This window comes from Saimiri boliviensis, chromosome 14 (genome assembly GCF_048565385.1).
Source record: "Saimiri boliviensis isolate mSaiBol1 chromosome 14, mSaiBol1.pri, whole genome shotgun sequence".
NCBI classification, from domain to species: domain Eukaryota; kingdom Metazoa; phylum Chordata; class Mammalia; order Primates; family Cebidae; genus Saimiri; species Saimiri boliviensis.
In genome coordinates, this window is record NC_133462.1 from 65,014,241 (window position 1) to 65,032,130 (window position 17,890).

Sequence of the window (17,890 nt, forward strand, 5' to 3'; positions counted from 1 at the left end):
GTTATATAATATAGGCTATCACATTTAAGGCTTCTAATTGGTAGTCTAATTTCGAAGTTCCTTGTTTTCATGCTTTGATGGAAAGATCATTTTCATCCTAATTTTATTTTTCAAACGGTTTTATAATGTTAGGGTTTTTTTTCTTTTTCTTTTCTTTTTTTTTTTTTTTGAGACCCAATCTCACTCTGTTACCCAGGCTGGAGTGCAGTGGCGCAATGTCAACTCACTGCAACCTCTGCCTCTGGGATTTCAAGCAATTCTCCTGCCTCACCCTCCTTAGTTGCTGGAACTACAGGTGTGCGCCACCACACCTGGCTAATTTTTGTAGTTTTAGTAGAGACGGGGTTTCACCATGTTTGCCAGGCTGGTCTCAAACTCTTGACCTCAGGTGATCCACCTGCTTTGGCCTCCCAAAGTGCTGGGATTACAGGCGCGAGCCACTGCGCCCGACTATCTGTTGGGTTTTTTGTTTGCTGGTGGAGCGTTATGGTCTTAAAGATCTATTCATGTTTATTCTTTGCCTTAACTCTCACTTGAGTTGTGAGTTTAAAATGGGTATGAATTATTTAAAAAATCTGCTCTGATATTTTTCCGTTTCTTTTCAGAGAATTATGTGCTAAAACATCACTGGAGTTTAATTGACGTAAATAAAACACATCAGGGTGGTCAGTGTGACATTTTTCTAAGTTGTTCGCATTTAATCTTAGAACATTTCATAATGTTACCACTTGATGGCACCAGAAAAATAAAAATCTGTGCTTCAGAATGAGAATTATAGATACATGTCAGAAAATAACAAAGAATATGTCATTTGGTTAGTTACTTTGCTGATTATGGTGGTGAATTATTTCTCCACTAGAACTTGATACCAAACCCACTAGACTACTATCTTAAGGAATGTTACCATTTAAACATGTATCTTGTATTTAATGTATGTTTGTCCTTTTAAAACCACAATATCCATTCCTGCTCTGGATTGGTTTCCGTTGTTAATATGACATCAATTCCCGAAAGTTAGTAACTGATTAAACTGATTTTAGTCTTTTATTGTTTATTTGTAATGTGATCCATTTTTATTCATACTAACTACGGGAACCACAATCATAGAACTCTAATTTTTAACCAATATGTAAAAGAACCTTTGTTTCAGCCCTCCTAGTTAGACATTTGACCCTGTGTCAAATGTAAGGTCGGGACAGTACTTCCAGTCCATGCATTCTGTACTAGCATACTAGTCACCACCTAACAGACGTATGGATATTATCCTTCAATTTGTGGGGAAACTGGGGGCTCTAGTTGTGAGCTTGATTTGACTTTTTTGCTTAGAAGAGATGTTTCCTTGGACAAGGTTTGTTCCAGGTTGACAAAACTGTTAGTGAAAGATCTCTATAACAAGTAAAACCTATAAATCATTTAAATTGAACTCTTCATAACGTTTGTTCTTGTGACTTTTATTGGCATGGATTAGCATGTCTTATAATAAAATAAGTATTTCTGGATATCTGATAATTCAGAGAATATAATCTTTCAGAGCTAAGTAGTGCTTTATACAAAGATTCTTAGGGTTGGCAAATTTTGTTATTTTGTTACTAAACTATTCATCCTAAAGGAGTTTGTCTGGGTTGTTAGTAGGTCTGATAAAGATGGCTTGATGTTTTTCTTATTTAACTGGTATTTGCACAGCTGAGACCACATGCAAAACACAATAGCAACAGCTCTGTTTGCCTATCCAGCGGAGAATAAGTGTACCCTGGTAGTGGTAACTTTGAATTCTCTTTGAACCTGACACTTTACTTACTCCCTTTCAGAAATGGCTCTTGGAGTGAAAGTACTGTCTCTCTTCTAAATTCTCAGGTCTTTATGGATTTAAGAGAGAAAATCCAAAAGTCAGAGTGGAAGGAATCAACTTGAATTTTTGAAAAGAGTGTTGCAATATATGTCACCCTTTCCTGTCCATCTTGTTTATATATTACTGAAAGTGGCTGATATGATTAATCTCTGTGTGGGCTTATTGGAGTAGTTGTGATAATATAGAGTGGTATGTGGATTACATAGAGGTATTAATAAAATGTTTATGTAATAACAATTTATTACATGCCTGTCACTGTACAAGATATTTTTCTTATATTATTTTTAATCTTCATAACAACCCCATAAGTTGAACTGTGACTGGCCATACTGGACTTTGTCTAAGGACACCAAAATTTAGAGGGTGAAACATTTAATGTAATGATTCTAAAAGCTTGGCACCTAGTTAGCAAGAATAATTATTTAAAACAGGAAGCTACCAGATGGTGAGCATTGTTAGTAACACCCATCTGTGGGCTACATTATGAATTACAGAGTTGATTTGAGAGCTGGTTTTGGGTAGTTTGTTCCAGGTGCCAAAAGTGCTAGTTTGATGTCTTTGTAAGGTAGATATTGTGATCCCTGTTTCATAGGTGGAGGAAACTAAGTCTTATGTAAATTAAGCAATTTACTCAAGGACACAAGCCAGTAAGAGTTGAGCTAGGATTTTAACCTAGGTCTTTCTGAGCCTAAATAGTGTTCTCCTTCATATTGTGCTGTGCTACCTCTCACGTGTTCCCCCTAATTAGATTAGCATTTTAAAATGGAGAAGCAGGAATTCTTCTCCATTATTGAATATTTGAAAACTTTCTTATGTTGAGTATTTATCATTTTTCCTTCTACCCATTTGTTTGTTTTCAGTCAGCCATCTATTCATCTAGTTGATCCTTCAACAAGCATTTGCTACTTGTATGTACCAGGCCCTGTAATAGGGAATATAAAATGGTCATTTTCTAAATATATAAAATAAAATTGAGCAATGGCCCTTCAAGAGATTGTTTCTGTCAACTTAATAGCATGCTAATATGACCCATGATTTTGTAGTGTATATATATCTTGTTGAAAAAATCTGGTAGATTTGCTACTATAGTCATACCTGTCACTTTTCGCTTGATGTTGATGCCACACTTAAAAAATACTCCATTCTTTCCCCCTGCGCTTCTCATTCTTTTTCTTTCCTTTGTTTTTCCTTTTCTCCCTTCTCTCTTTCCCTTTTACCTTCTTTCTTCTTCTCTTGCATACATTATGAGTGAAATTTCATAATGTATTTCTGGATATTGTTGATATCCAATTTTTCTTTGAAGATTTTATTGATATTTTTGACCAAAGAGACTATTTTTAATGTTAATTCTTAGATAAGAGATGCAAACATTTTTATTCTGCCATTTTCAATCTGGTAAATGGTATAATAAGCAGTACCAAACCAATTTTTATAGTTTTTTCTTGGGTAGATGTGTGCTAGACTCTCAGGGATGTCCAGACATATTTCAAACACCATGGCCTTGCATGCAGTGTTGGACCATTGATTTAGTCCGTGAATAAGAGTTAGTCAACTATTTGGAAACTCAGAGGATAAATAAATCATTGATTTTCTTATATTGAACCATTCTTGAGTTCCTAGGATAAATATCACTTGCCATAGAGATTTTTATCTTAAGTTTGAACCCAGTTGTGCCTTTTGATATCACTTGTATATTTTGTTTATCATTGTAATAAAGTTGGAAAAGAGGGGCTGCTTATTGAAGTATGAGCCTTCTGTCCATCTCAGTCTGGAAGTTGACATCTTACTTTTCACAAAGGAGCAGTATTAAACAAATACAGAATATTTCTTATTTTTTTTTATTTTTTCCTTGAGGTGTGACCTGAGTGTCATGAACATCTTCACAGCCTTTTCTGTTTTAAAATAAAATGTGTACTTTTCACTCTAATTTAATAAATTGCCTTAGTTGAGAATTTTTCAGATCTTAATTGTTTTGAAACTGGCTAGAAGGAAGCATTTCAAAACAGTCTCAGATTTTAAAAAGGGATTTAAAATGATTTAAATATGCCACCTAGCCTTCTGTCTTCCCTCCTTATCAGCATTCTTTTTTTTCCTTTCTTTAGTTGATCCATGAAGTGCCTGCCAACAGGAGAAATCAGTTACTAATGCATTGAACTCAGAAGGAACTGTTTCTCATAGGTTTAAAGAGAAGACTTTAGATGTTCTATTCTTGATATTCACAAATGAAAAGAGAGTTGCTTTTTAAATTGTCCTATACTCAGGTAATTCTCTTTCAAGTTTTGTAGTAAGACTAGATTTTCAGCTCCAGGTAATAAAAAACTAACCAACTCAAAGAGGCTCATATAGAAAACATTGTTTTAGTCCATCTGAAAAAGAGTGTTTTATTCCACATAAATGGTTACATATAGCTCAATTCAGGTGTTCAAGAAATGCCAACAGGTCTATGTCTTTTTATTTTCCTGTCTCTGTTCACACCCTGTACTTGCTATCCCCTTTCTCTTATTTGATTTTATCTTCATGGCATGAAAGATAACCCCCCCCCCCCCCCCGCCAGCTCCAGCTTTATAAAGATTTTGTCCTCAGGATCCTAGATGAAGCAGATATTTCCCCCCGTAATTCCAATAAAAACCCCAGAGAGGATTGGCCTGGCATGAGTCACATAGCTTTCACTTCTGTCTTTGTAACCTGATTAGGCATAGGTTATTTGGTTATCCCTGGGAAGGTGGACAGAGCTATCCCTGATGAACCACATGAACTGAACAGCATAACCATGGAATGTGGAAGGAATGGATCCAAATGAGGAAGGGATGTTAGGCAGAAACAAACAAACAAAGCACATTGAAATGTTATTTCTGCTTATCTGTCATGGCCCAACAGGGCCATTTATTATCCTTTCTTCCCTAGCCTTAAAAAACAAAAATGATTGCTTTGGTTGTTCCTGTGTGTTCTCTTATATGTTTCTTAGATGATAATTCTTTAGAGAACCAGCATGGTATCTGTTTTTTAAACTTTTAATGGAAGTATATTATATACACAGAAAGGAAAATATCATAACCATACAGCTGTGAGTGTATTTTCACACATGGAACACTTCTGTGTGACTGGCATCCAGATCAAGGAGCCGAATTTGGCCAGCACCCTAGAAGCTTCCTCATCTCCCCTCTGCAAGGGTAATTATTATCCTGATCATTAATAGTGTTGAGTAGAGGAGGTCTGCTTTTTTCTTTTAAAAAATATTTTGGAGAAGGAGTTTCGTTGTGTTCCCCAGACCGTTTTGAACTCCTGGCCTCAAGCAGTCCTTCCGCCTCAGCTTCCTAAATAGCCAGGACTCTGGTGTGAGCCATGGCACCCGGTTCAGGTCTGCTTTTTCCTATTCCCATTCCTTACAAGGGCAGGGTTCCAGTTTTGAGAACCTGCTTTCTGTTGTTTCCACCCTCTTCTCTGCAATTTCCGTTATGGATGATGATGGGGAATGGGTTGGGCTCTTGTTTCTCTTATTTCTGTAGGATCCTGACCTTTCTCTCATTTTTCTTCTTTCTCTTTGGACTTTCACTGCCACATCTTGAAGAGGTATCACTCATTTTCTATATATCTGATTCTTCCCCAGTAGGAAGGCCTTACCAAGGCTCTCACTTTTCATTTTCCTTACTTTCAACCCTATAAAGCCTGTTTTAACTATCAAATGCCAACCTGTGTTTGGCATTTAGTTGGGCTTCCATTTTCTATTTGCTTGTTTTTTCCTGTGCTTTGGTTTAAGTCCAATTTGCTCCCACCCCAATATAGGTATATTTTTTTCTTCCCAAGGAATCTTTTTTTTTTTTTTTTTCCTGGAGACAGAATTTTGCTGTTCTTGCCCAGGCTGGAGTGCAATGGAATGATCTCGGCACACTGCAATCTCAGCCTCCTGGGTTCAAGTGATTCTCCTGCCTCAGCCTCCCGAGTAGCTGGGATTACAGGTATGTGCCACCAGCCTCAGCCTCCCAAAGTGCTGGGATTACAGGCATGAGCCAGCACACCCAGCCGGGAATCTCTTAAGCTTTGCTTCCTCTGGTCACCGCATCCATTAGTCTGTAATGGGGGGGCCCTGGGAGTGCTGTTGTAATTTGATTTGTTTTTCTATTTACAGATAATCCAAAGGTCATGATATCTTTGTTTCCTAGTGGTGCTGAAAATGTGAGTCATAAATGGATTTATTTGCTCTCTTGGTTTTTTGTTTGATTGGAAATTCGGTGGCCACCATTATCCTCTAGGCCCCTGAGTCACACAGATTGATCTCAGAATGTTCAACAACTTTTGTATGCCTAAAATAAATCTTACATGGTTGTGATATGCATTATCCTTTTTATATATCATTGGATTTAATTGCCAATACTCATTTATGTTCAGGCTTACCTTGTTTTGTTGTGCTTTATGGCTCTTTGCAGATAACTGTGTGTGTGTTTTTAAACCAAATAGAAGTTTTGTGGCAACACTGTGTTGAGCAAGTCTTTTAGGGCCATTTTCATTTTTTTCTTTACAATTTTCATTTTAGGTTTAAGGGGTACATGTGCAGGTTCATTACATGGGTAAATTGTGTGCTGCAGAGGTTGGTGTACAGATAATTTTGTCACCCAGGTAATTGGTATAATATTTGGTAGGTAGTTTTCCAGTGCTCACCTTCCTCCCACCCTCCACCTTCAAATAGGCCTCAGTGTCTATTGTTCCCTTCTGTGTCCATGTGTACTGAATGTTTAACTTCCACTTATAAGTGAGAACATGTGGTGGTTGGTTTTCTGTTCCTGTGTTGATTTGCCTAGAGGATGGGCGTCAGTTCCATCTTTATTGCTGCAAAGGCCACGATCTCATTTTTTTTTTTAAATAGATGCATAGTATTCTATAGCATATCTGTACCATATTTTCTTTATCTAGTTCACCATTGATGGGCATTTAGCTTGATTCTGTGTCTTTGTTATTGTAAATAGTGTTGTGATAAACATGTGTGCATGTATCTTTATGGTAGAATAATTTATATTTGTTTGGGTATATAACCAGTAATGGAATTGCTGGATTGAACGGTAGTTCTATTTTAGATTCTTAGAGAAATCTCCAGACTGCTTTCCATAGTGGCTGAACTAAATTACATTCCCACCAGCAGTGTATAAGCATCCCCTTTTTTCTGTCATGTCACCTGCATCTGTTATTTTTTGACTTTGTAATAACAACCTTTCTGACTGATAGGAGATGCTGTCTCATTGTGGTTTTGATTTGCATTTCCCTAATGATTACTTGTATTGAGCCTGTCTTTGTATATTTGTTGGCTGCTTTTGAGAAGTGTCTGTTCATGTCCTTGCCCATTTTTAAAAAGAATTTGAGATGGGGTCTTGTGCTGTTGCTTAGGCTAGAGGTCAGTGACCTGATCTTGGCTCACTGCAATCTCTGCCTCCCGTGTTCAAGTGATTCTTTTTCCTCAGCCTCCCGAGTAGCTGGGATTACAGGTTCCCACCACCACTTCTGGCTAATTTTTGTATTTTTAGTAGAGATGGGGTTTCACCATCTTGGCCAGGCTGGTCTTGAACTCCTGACTTTGTGATCCACCCACCTCAGCCTCCCAAAGTGCTGGAATTACAGGGGTGAGCCACCGCACCTGGCCTCATCCTTGCCCATTTTTAAATGGGGTTTGTTTTTTATTTGTTGACTTTGAGTTTCTTATAGGTTCTGTACATTAGACCTTTGTCAGATACATAGTGTGCAAATATTTTATCCTATTCTATGGGTTGTCTGTTTATTCTGTTGATAGTTTGTTTTGCTTTGTAGAACCTCTTTAGTTTAATTAGGCCCACTTGTTAATGTTTTTGTTGCAAATTGTTTTGGAGACTTTGTTACAAAGTATTTGCCTGGGCTGATATGCGGAATGGTATTTCCTAGGTTTTCTTCTAGGGTCTTTAGTGTTTTAGATATTACATTTAAGTCTTTAATTTATCTTTAGTTGATTTTTATATATGGTAAAAAGTAGGAGACAAGGCTAGATTTCCCAGCACCATTTTCTGAAGAGACAGTCCTTTCCCCATTGGCTTGCTATTGTTGGCTTTGTCCAGGATCAGAGAGTTATAGGTGTGTGAACATCAGATAGTTGTAGGTATGTGAATCAGATAATTTCATTGGTCTGTGTATCTGTCTTTGTAGCAATACCATGGTGTTTTTGTTACTGTAGCCTTGTAGTATATGAAGTTGGGTAGTGTGATGCCTCCAGATTTGTTCATTTTGCTTAGGATTGCTTTGGCTATTCAGGCTCTTTTATTATTCCAAATGAATTTTAGAATTTTTTTTTCTAATTGTGTGAAAAATATCATTAATAGTTTGATAAGAATAGCATTGAATCTGTAAATAGCTTTGGGCAGTATGGTAATTTTAATAATATTGACTCTTCTATCCATGAGCATGGAATGCTATTCTATTTGTTTGTGTCATATCTGATTTCTTTCAGCAGTGTTTTATAATTCTCATTGTAGAGATAATTTACCTCCCTGGTTAGCTGTATTCCTAGGCATTTTATTATTTTTGTGGCTGTTGTGAATGGGACTACCTTTTTGATTTGGCTCTCAGCTTAGACACGATTGGTGTATAGAAATGCTACTGATTTTTGTATTCTGAAACTTTGCTGAAGCTGTTCATAAAATCTAGGAGCCTTTGAGCAGAGACTATGGGGTTTTCCAGGTATAGTATCTTGTGAAGAAAGCTAATTTGACTTCTTCTCTTCCTATTTGGATGCTTTTTATTTCTTTCTCTTAGCTGATTGCTCTAGCTGGGACTTCCAGTACTATGTTGAATAGGAGGGGTGAGAGATGGCATCCTTGTCTTGGTCTGGTTCTCAAGCGGAATGCTTCCTGCATTTGTCCATTCGGTATATTGTTGGCTGTGAGTTTATCATGGATGACTCTTGTTATTTTGAGGTATGTACCTTCAATGAGTAGTTCATTGAACATTTTTAACACGAAGTCATATTGAATTTTATCGACAGCCTTTTCTTTGTCTATCGAGATGACCATGTGGTTTTTGTTTTTAGTTCTGTTTATGTGATGATCACATTTATTGATTTGCATATGTTGAACCGACCTTACAACCCAGAAATAAATCCTACTTGATCATGGTAGACTAGCTTTTTGATGTGCTCCTGGATTTTGTTTGCTAGTATTTTATTGAGGATTTCTGCAACTTGTATTCATCAAGGATAGTAGTCTGAAATTTTTTTCATTCTGTCTTTCCCAAGTTTTGGTATCAGAATGATGCAGGCCTCATAGAATGAGGAAGGAGTCCCTCTTTCTTGATTTTTTTTTTTTTTTTCATTTTTTGGAATAGTTTCAGTAGGTTAGATACCTTCTCTTTTTTATACATGTGATAGAATTTGGTTATGAATTCATTTGGTCCAGGGCCTTTTCTGATTGGTAGGTTTTTAATTACTGATTCAGTTTTGGAACTTATTATTGATCTGTTCAGATAATCAGTTTCTTCCTGGTTCAGTCCTGGGAGGTGGTATGTTTCCAGGAGCATATCCATTTCTTCTAGGTTTTCTAAGTTTGTGTGCATAGAGGTGTTAGTAATAGTCTCTGAAGGTTTTTTTATTTTTATTTTTTGCTTTTAGTCTAGCTAGAAGGCTATGAGTTTTATTTATTTTTTTCAAAGAACCAACTTAAAAAATCTTCCGTATGGTTTTTCTCATTTTCATTTCATTCAGTACTCCTCTGATTTTGGTTATTTCTTTTCTTTTGCTACCTTTGGGATTGGTTAACTCTTGTTTTTCAGGTTCCTCTAGGTATGACATGAGGTTGCTAATTTGATATCTGTTAATGTGGTTGTTTAGCACTATTAACTTTGTCACTTTTAACACTGCTTTATCTATGTCCCAGAAATCCTGGTATGTTGTATCTTTTTTTTTATTTTTATTTTTATTAGTTTTGTTGGGTTGAGTGTTCTGTAGATATCTGTCAGGTCCGTTTGGTCAAATGTCGAGTTTTGGTTCTGATTATTTTTGCTGATATTCTGCCTCAATTATCTGTCTAGTTCTGTCAGTGGGATGTTAAAGTGTCCCGGTAATATAGTGTGATTATCTAGATCTCTTTGGTCTCTAAGAACTTGTTTTGTGAATGTGGGTGCTCCAGTGTTGGGTGCATATATATTTAGGAGAGTTAAGTTTTCTTGTTGACTCGAACCCTTTGTCATTATGTAATGCCTTTCCTTGTCCTTCTTGATCATTGTTGATTTAAAGTCGGTTTTGTCTGGAATGAGAATGGCAACCTTTTGTTTTCCATTTGCTTGATAGATCTTTCTTCATCCCTTTACTTTGATCCTGTGGGTTTTACTGCATGTGACAAGGGTCTTGAAGATAGCATATCTTTAAGATCTATCTTAAGATAAGATCTTGCTCTTTATCCAACTTGCCACTCTGTGCCTTTTAATTGGGGCATTTAATCTGTTTATGTTTTTCTGGTTATGAACCACTGCTGGGGAGCTAGTGCAGGCCTTTGGATGTAAGGAGACACTCTGGCTCCTAGAGTTGCCAGAGTTCTTGCACTGGTTCTTTCTCATCTGTGCGGGCTGATCTTCCTTTAACTGTGGTATAATTTGAGTATAGTCAATTGGCTTTATATCTGGATGTGTTTGGAGGGATGAAACTTTGTACAGCGTCTTTGCTTGTGGCTAAATTCTTGGCATTGGTTTCACAGGGTTGCAAAGTATTTTTCATACTAAAGTTTGCATTGCCATCCAGGAGATGGCGCTTAAGCAACCACTACCCTGATCAGTTAGCAGCCATCAACATAAAGGCAGTACTCCCTCTACCAGCAAAAAGATTGCCACTTAATGAAGGCTCAGATGATCATTAGCATTTTTTAGCAATAAATTATTTTTAAATTCAGGTGTATGTATATTGTTTTTAAAGACGTAATGCTATTGTACATGTACACTACAGATGGTGTAAACACAATTACATGCACTGGGAAACAATATGTGACTTGCTTTATTATCATTTTTACTTTTTTGCAGCAGTCTGGATCAGAATCCACATTATCTCCAAAGATATACCTATATATGTATTTTTAATTTTCATAGATTATATATATTTGGCAAATTTAAAAGTAAATTAAAGCCATCATGGCCTTTACTACCCCTGTGTAGTTTATCTCTCTAGAATATAGAGCCATTCTTCTTCATATCCACAATATATTTATCATACTTAACATATTCTATGGGAAGAGTTTTAAAATAATAGGTTCAGTTTCTTTAGTAGATATCCAACTATTAAAGTTGTATATATTTCTTTTTTCGTGAACTTCAGCAAGTCTCATTTTTAAAGAAATTTGTCTATTTCACATAAAAGGTGAAATTTAATTGTAGAATTATCATATCGCCTAATCTCTTGGATGTCTGTTGAGTTTTTCTAAATTTTGGTTATTTGTTACATATATTTTTTCTTAATTACTCATGTTAGCATTTTATCAGTTTTTTAAAAAATGTTCAAAAGAATCAACTTTTAACTTTTATTTTGCTGTTCTATGTTTTCTGGTTTATAGATTTGCATTCCGTTCTCTCCTTCTACTTACTTGAAGTCTATTATTTTTATTTTTGAGTTAGAAGATTACATCTTTGAGTTTCGGCCTTTTTTTTCCCATATATATTTAGGATTATTAAGTTTTCCATTAAGTATTTGTTTAGCTATCTTCTATAAATTTGGTTATGTTAAATCTCAGTTATTATCAGTTCAAAATATTTTTTATTTTTTGTTTTGATTTTTAAATCTCATTTTATTAGTTTTCTATTGGTGCCATAACAATTTACCACAATCTTAACGAGTTTCAAAACAAATTTTTAATTTTATAGTTTTGTAAGTTAGAAATCTGACATGAATCACCCTGGGAAAAATGAAAGTGTGAGTAGCACCTTTTGGTTTTTTCCCCTGGAAACTGCACGTAAAAATATCTGTTTTCTTTTCTAGCTTCTAGAGGCCACCTACATGCCTTTGCTTATTTGTCCCTCTCAAAGCCAGCAGTTTTGCACTGCTCTGACCATTCTTTCTTAGTTACATTTCACAGTGATGCTCAGCCAGGAAAGGTTATCTGATTTTAAAAAGCTATACTATTGGGTTGGGCTAATGAAATAATCTAGGATAATTACCCTATATCAAGACCTTAACCTTAGTCACATTTGTAAAGTTTCTTTAGCCACATAAAATAACATAGTCACAGGTTCAGGGCTTAGAGCATGAACATTCTTAAGAGTCCACTCATTTTTTCTGCTTCCTGCACCTGCAAATTACTTAGAAGTATGTCATAAATAGCATAAACATATTGTTTAATTTTCTGGCAGTTGAAGTTCTTCAGTTTTTTTATCTTTATTTTTTATAGATAGGGTTTTGCCTTGTTGCTCAGGCTGGAGTGCAGTGGCATGATCACAGTTCACTGCAGCATCAAACTCCTGAACTCAAGAGATCCTCCCACCTCAGCCTTCAGAGTAGCTGGGATTATAGCTGTGAAAAAATTTATATGAGTGGCGCACTATGTTGCCTAGGCTGGTCTTGAACTCTAGCCCCAGCCTTCCAAAGTGTTGGTATTCCCGGCATGAGCTGCTGCACCTGGCCCTTTCTTGACCTTTCTAAGTCTACTTTGCCAGCTTCTTCTCCACTGGATCTTTAAGTGCTGAGATTCTTTTTGACTTGGTTTTCAACCTTCTTATGCTCTTTACCCTATTCTCCTTAGGTGATTTCAAGATTACATACTTTAATAACCATCTACAATAGCAGTGTACCATAGAAATATCACATCAGATACATATGTAATCTTGAATTTTCTAGTAGCCACGTTAAAAAAAAAAAAGATTTATGCTGCTGACCAAGATGGGTAACAGGGACTATGTTAACCTTCTTTACTGAAGCAAATAAAGATACCAGACAATATATTTAACAGTGATTTTCAGGACACTGGGCATTAGGTAATGAAAGAGGGGTGATTTCTGAGAGGAAACGAATGAAGTGAGGCTCATGATTGTCCCATATTGCTGTCTTGAATTTCTAGGTTGTGGTGCAGGCAGAAGGGAGCCATTTGGATCCTGGTAGAACCTCTGAGTTAAGAAGATGAAGTCGAGAGGCTAGGAAGAATGAAGTCAGAGTTTGTAGTTAGAGCTTGCAGGATACGATATTTACAATTGTTGCCTGATGTCCAGTGTCTTGTCTAGAGGGAAGAAAATGGTACAGAGATTGGCAGTGTCTCCTGGAATATATAGCAGAGTACTCATTAGTGTATGGATGTGGGGAAACTATTCAAGACCAAAAAGGGATATACCGAGAGGATTAGGAGACACAATTCTGGTTGCTCACACAGGGCTGGAAATAGTGTCTTCCCAAGAAGTAGTCTCAGAAACCTCAATCATGTGGCATTGGGTAGAATACTTAGAAGGAATAGTAATACTGTAGAATAATCATTAGGCTTACTCTCACAAGTCTTTTTAAAATATATATAATTTTTATTTTTTAAATTTTTTGATACATAATAGGCATATATATTTAAGGGATGCATGAGATGTTTTGATACAGGCATGTAATGTCATATAAGTACATCATGGAAAATGGGGTATCCATCCCACAAGCATTTATTCTTTCAGTTACAAACAATCCAATTACACTCTACATTTTAAAAAAAGTACAATTAAGTTATTATTGGCTATAGTCACCCTGTTGTGCTATCAAATAGTAGGTCTTATTAATTCATTCTGTTCTTCTTTTTTTTTGTACACATAACCATCCCCACCTCCCTGCAATCCCCCACTACCCTTTGCAGACTCTGGTAACCATTCTTCTACTCTCTGTGTTCATGAATTCAATTTTTTTTGATATTTAGATAATGAATAAGTGAGTTAAATAAATAAATAAATAAATAAGTTTCCACAAATAAGTGAGAACATGTAATGTTTGTCTTTCTGTGCTTGACATATTTCACTTAACAATGATTTGCAGTTGCATCCGTGGTGTTGCATATGACAAGATCTCATTCTTTTTTATGGCTCGATAGTACTCTGTTGTGTATATATATCATTTTTTCTTTATCTGTTCATCTGTCAGTGGACACTTAGGTTGCTTCCAAATCCTGGCTATTGGGAATAGTGCTGCAGTAAACATGGGAATGCAGATATTTCTTTGATTTCTTCCTTTGGAGTATATACGTAGCAATGGGATTGCAATTTTTAGTTTTTTTGAGGAACCTCCAAACTATTCAACTATGTACAACGTGGTGGTTATACTAATTTGCATTCCCACCCACAGTGTACCAGGGTTCCCTTTTCCTCACATAGTCACCCGCATTTGTTATTGACCATCTTTTGGATATAAACCATTTTAACTGGGCTGGGATAATATCTCATTGTAGTTTTGATTTGTGTTTCTCTGATCAGTGATTGTTGACCACCTTTTCCTTTGCCTGTTTGCCATGTGTATTTCTTCTTTTGAGAAACGTCTGTTCATATCTTATGCCCATTTAAAAAATCAGATTATTAGATTTTTCCCTATAGAGTTGTTTGAGCATCTTATATATTCTGGTTATTAATCCCTTGTAAGATGGATAGTTTGTAAATATTTCCTCCCTTTGTGTGGTTTGTCTCTTCACTCTTTTGTATCCTTTGCTGTGCAGAAGCTTTTTAATTTGATGTGATCCCATTTCTCCATTTTTGCATTGGTTGCTTGTGCTTGTGGAGTATAGCTCAAGAAATCTTTACCCAAACCAATATCCTGGAGACTTTCCCCAATATTTTTTGTAGTGGTTTTATAGTTTGAGTTCTTAGACTTTAAGTCTTTAATCCATTTAATTTGATTTTTGCATATGGCAAGAGATAGGGGTGTAATTTCATTCTTCTGCATATGGGTATTCGGTTTTCCCAGTACCATTTATTGAAGAAACTGTCTTTTCCTTAATGTATGTTCTTGGCACCTTTGTCGAAAATGAGTTCACTCTAGGTGTGTAGATTTGTTTCTACAGTTCACTGTAGGTGTGTGGATAGTTCATTATTCTGTTTCATTGGTCTGTGTGTCTGTTTGATGCTAGTACCATGCTGTTTTGGTTACAATGGTTCTGTAGCATAATTTGAAGTCAGGTTATGTGATTCCTCCAGTTTTCTTCTTTTTGCTTAGGATTGCTTTGGCTATTCTGGATCTTTTGTGGTTCCATATAAATTTTAAGAGAGTATGTGTGTGTGTGTGTGTGTGTGTGTGTAGAATGTCATTGGTATTTTGATCAAGATTCCGTAGGATCTGTAGATTGCTTTGGGTCATATGGACATTTTAATAATGTTGATTCTACCAATTCATGAAATGGAATATTTTTCCATATTTTGATTTCCTCTTCAGTTTTTTTCATCAGTGTTTTATAGTTTTCATTGCAGAGCTCTTTCACTTCTTTGGTTAAGTTAATTCCTAGGTATTGAATTTTATATGTGACTGTTACAAAAGGCATTACTTGTTAAATTTCTTTTTCAGATTGTTCATTGTTGGCATATAGAAATGCTACTAATTTTTGTACGTTGATTTTATATCCTGCAACTACTGAATTTGTTATCAGTTCTAATAATTTTCTTGTGGAGTCTGAGTTTTTCCAAATACACGGCTATATCATCTGCAAACAAGGATAGTTTGACTTCTTCCTTTCCAGTTTGGGTGCCCTTTATATCTTTCTCTTGTCTGACTGCTCTAGCTAAGACTTCTAGTACTGTGTTGAATAACAGTGGTGAAAGTGGGCATCTTTGTCATGTTTCTGATCTTAGAGGAAAGGCTTCAATTTTTCTGCATTCAGTATACTAGCTTTAGGTCTGTAATATATGGCTTTTATTAGGTTGAAGTGTGTTCCTTCTATACCCAGTGTTTTGAGGGGTTTTATCGTGAAGTGACATTGAATTTTATCAAATGCTTTTTCAGCATCAGTTGAAATAATTATATGGTTTTTATCATTCATTCTGTTGATATGATGTGTCACATTGATGATTTGCATATGTTGAGCCATCTTTGCATTTCAAGGGATAAATCCCTTGGTCATGATGTATGTACTATCTTTCTAATTATTGTTGAATTCAGTTTGTTAGTATTTTGTTGAGGATTTTTGCATCAATACATAGCAGATATTGGCCTATGATTTTCTTTTTTTTGATGTATCTTTGTCTGGTTTTCATATCAGGGTAATACTGGCCTCATAAAATGAGTTTGTAAGTATTCCCTCCTCCTCTATTTTTCAGAATAGTTTGAGTAGGGTTGGTATTGATTCTTCCTTAAATGTTTGATAGAATTCAGCAGTGAAGCCATCTGGTCCTGGGCTTTTCTTTACTGGGAAACTTTTTTACTATGGCTTCAATCTAATTTTCTGTTATTGGTCTGTCCAGGCTTTGTATTTTTTCCTGGTTCGATCTTGGTAGGTTGTATGTAAGTAGGAATTTGTTCATTTCTTCTACACTTTCCAGTTTATTGACATATAGTTGCACATAGTAGCTACTAATGATCCTTTGAATTTCTGCAGTAACAGTTATGATGTCTCCTTTTAGATTTCTGATTTTATTTGTATATTCTCTTTTTTCTTAGTTTGGCTAAAGGTCTGTCAGTTTTGCTTATGTTTTCAAAAAACCAACTTTTTGTTTCATTCATCTTTTGTATTATTTTTTTCATTTCAGTTCATTTATTGCTACTCTGATCTTTATTGTTATTATAATTATTATTATTTTGAGATGGAGTCTCACTCTGTCAACCAGGCTAGAGTGCAATGGCGTGATCTTGGCTCACTGCAACCTCCACAAGCAGTTCTCCTGCCTCAGCCTCCTGAGAAGCTGGGACTACAGATGCACGCCACCATGCCTGGCCAATTTTTTGTGTTTTAGTAAAGATGGTGTTTCACCATGTTGGCCAGGATAGTCTCAATCTCCTGACCTCGTGATCTGCTCGCCTTGGCCTCCCAAAGTGCTGGGATTATAGGTGTGAGCCACTGTGCCCGGCCTGATCTTTATTATCTTTTTCTACTCATTTTGGGTTTGGTTTGCTCTTCCTTTTCTAGTTCTTTAAGATGCATTGTTAGATTGTTAGATTGAAGTTTTTCCCTCTTTTTTGATGTAGGCCCTATCTTGCCGTGGCTGAGGTCATATCCAAGATGCAAGACAAAGCCCCCCCTCACACTTTTCTTTCCTCAAGTGGAAGAATGGGATCTCTTTTGCAGCTATGAGTGGTGCAGCCTGGGGTTAAGGGAGCGGTGAGGCCAGTCCTCCCTTGGCTGCCCCAGCTGGTGTCTCAGTATGTCATGTGCCCTGCCAGTTCACTGTCTCTGGGCCTAGTTCAGTACCAGGACTCGCCTACAAGTTGCATTGCTTAGGGCCTCAACTGCCTTTCAAATGTACTTGGAGGCACACAGTGCTGTAACCTTTGTTGGAGAGGCTTCTAGGGACTCAATTTCTGACCACTAGGATCGGCAATTCCCCTCTGGCTTAAATGCGCCCATCCTGGTGGGCATTAGTTGAGTTTGGTCCAGTTTTCCTTTCTGTTCTAACAGGACAACTGTTGCTGTTCAGTACCTCACCACTGCTATGTTCTCCCTCCCCCAGCATCCATAGATGCTCTCTATACCATGCTGCTGCTGCTGCTGGGGATGGCATCAGCAATTCAGGGCTCCTTTTTTGTGTCTTTTCAGTACCTCTTTCAGCGATATGAAGTTAAAACCAGGTACTATGAGTGCTCGCCTGATTTTTGGTTCTTATAAAACTATTTTTATCTGTGCAGATAGTGGTTAACTTGGTGTTCTTGTGGGCCTGCGGATGCTTGGTGGAGCTTTCTCTTCTGCTATCTTGTTCCACTGTCCCCACTCTCTCAAATCTTAAATGCAAGACCGAAAAGGATCAAATTATGTTCAAACTACTGTATCCTAGAACAAAGCTCAAAAATGTTGATAATGGTTAGAAAAACATCCACCACCCAATAGGATAAAATTCAAAATGGCTGGCATGAAATAAAATGTTACCATTCATGCATAGAAGCAGGAAAATTATCCCCTTCACTGA

The 17,890-nt window shown here is 36.5% G+C and overlaps 1 protein-coding gene across 7 annotated transcripts in view; it reads left to right on the top strand.

The window, feature by feature from the left end:
* Positions 1 to 17,890, top strand: part of RPS6KC1 (ribosomal protein S6 kinase C1) — a 186,227-nt gene that overhangs the window by 62,134 nt on the left and 106,203 nt on the right. The window contains exon 1 of one of the 7 annotated variants that reach the window (XM_074385178.1): positions 5,976 to 6,022. The exons of the other annotated variants lie outside the window; for them this stretch is intronic. The gene's annotated coding sequence lies outside the window, so the exon portion shown is untranslated. Of the gene's footprint in view, positions 1 to 5,975; positions 6,023 to 17,890 lie in introns of those variants that run through there. 7 annotated transcript variants of the gene reach the window in all.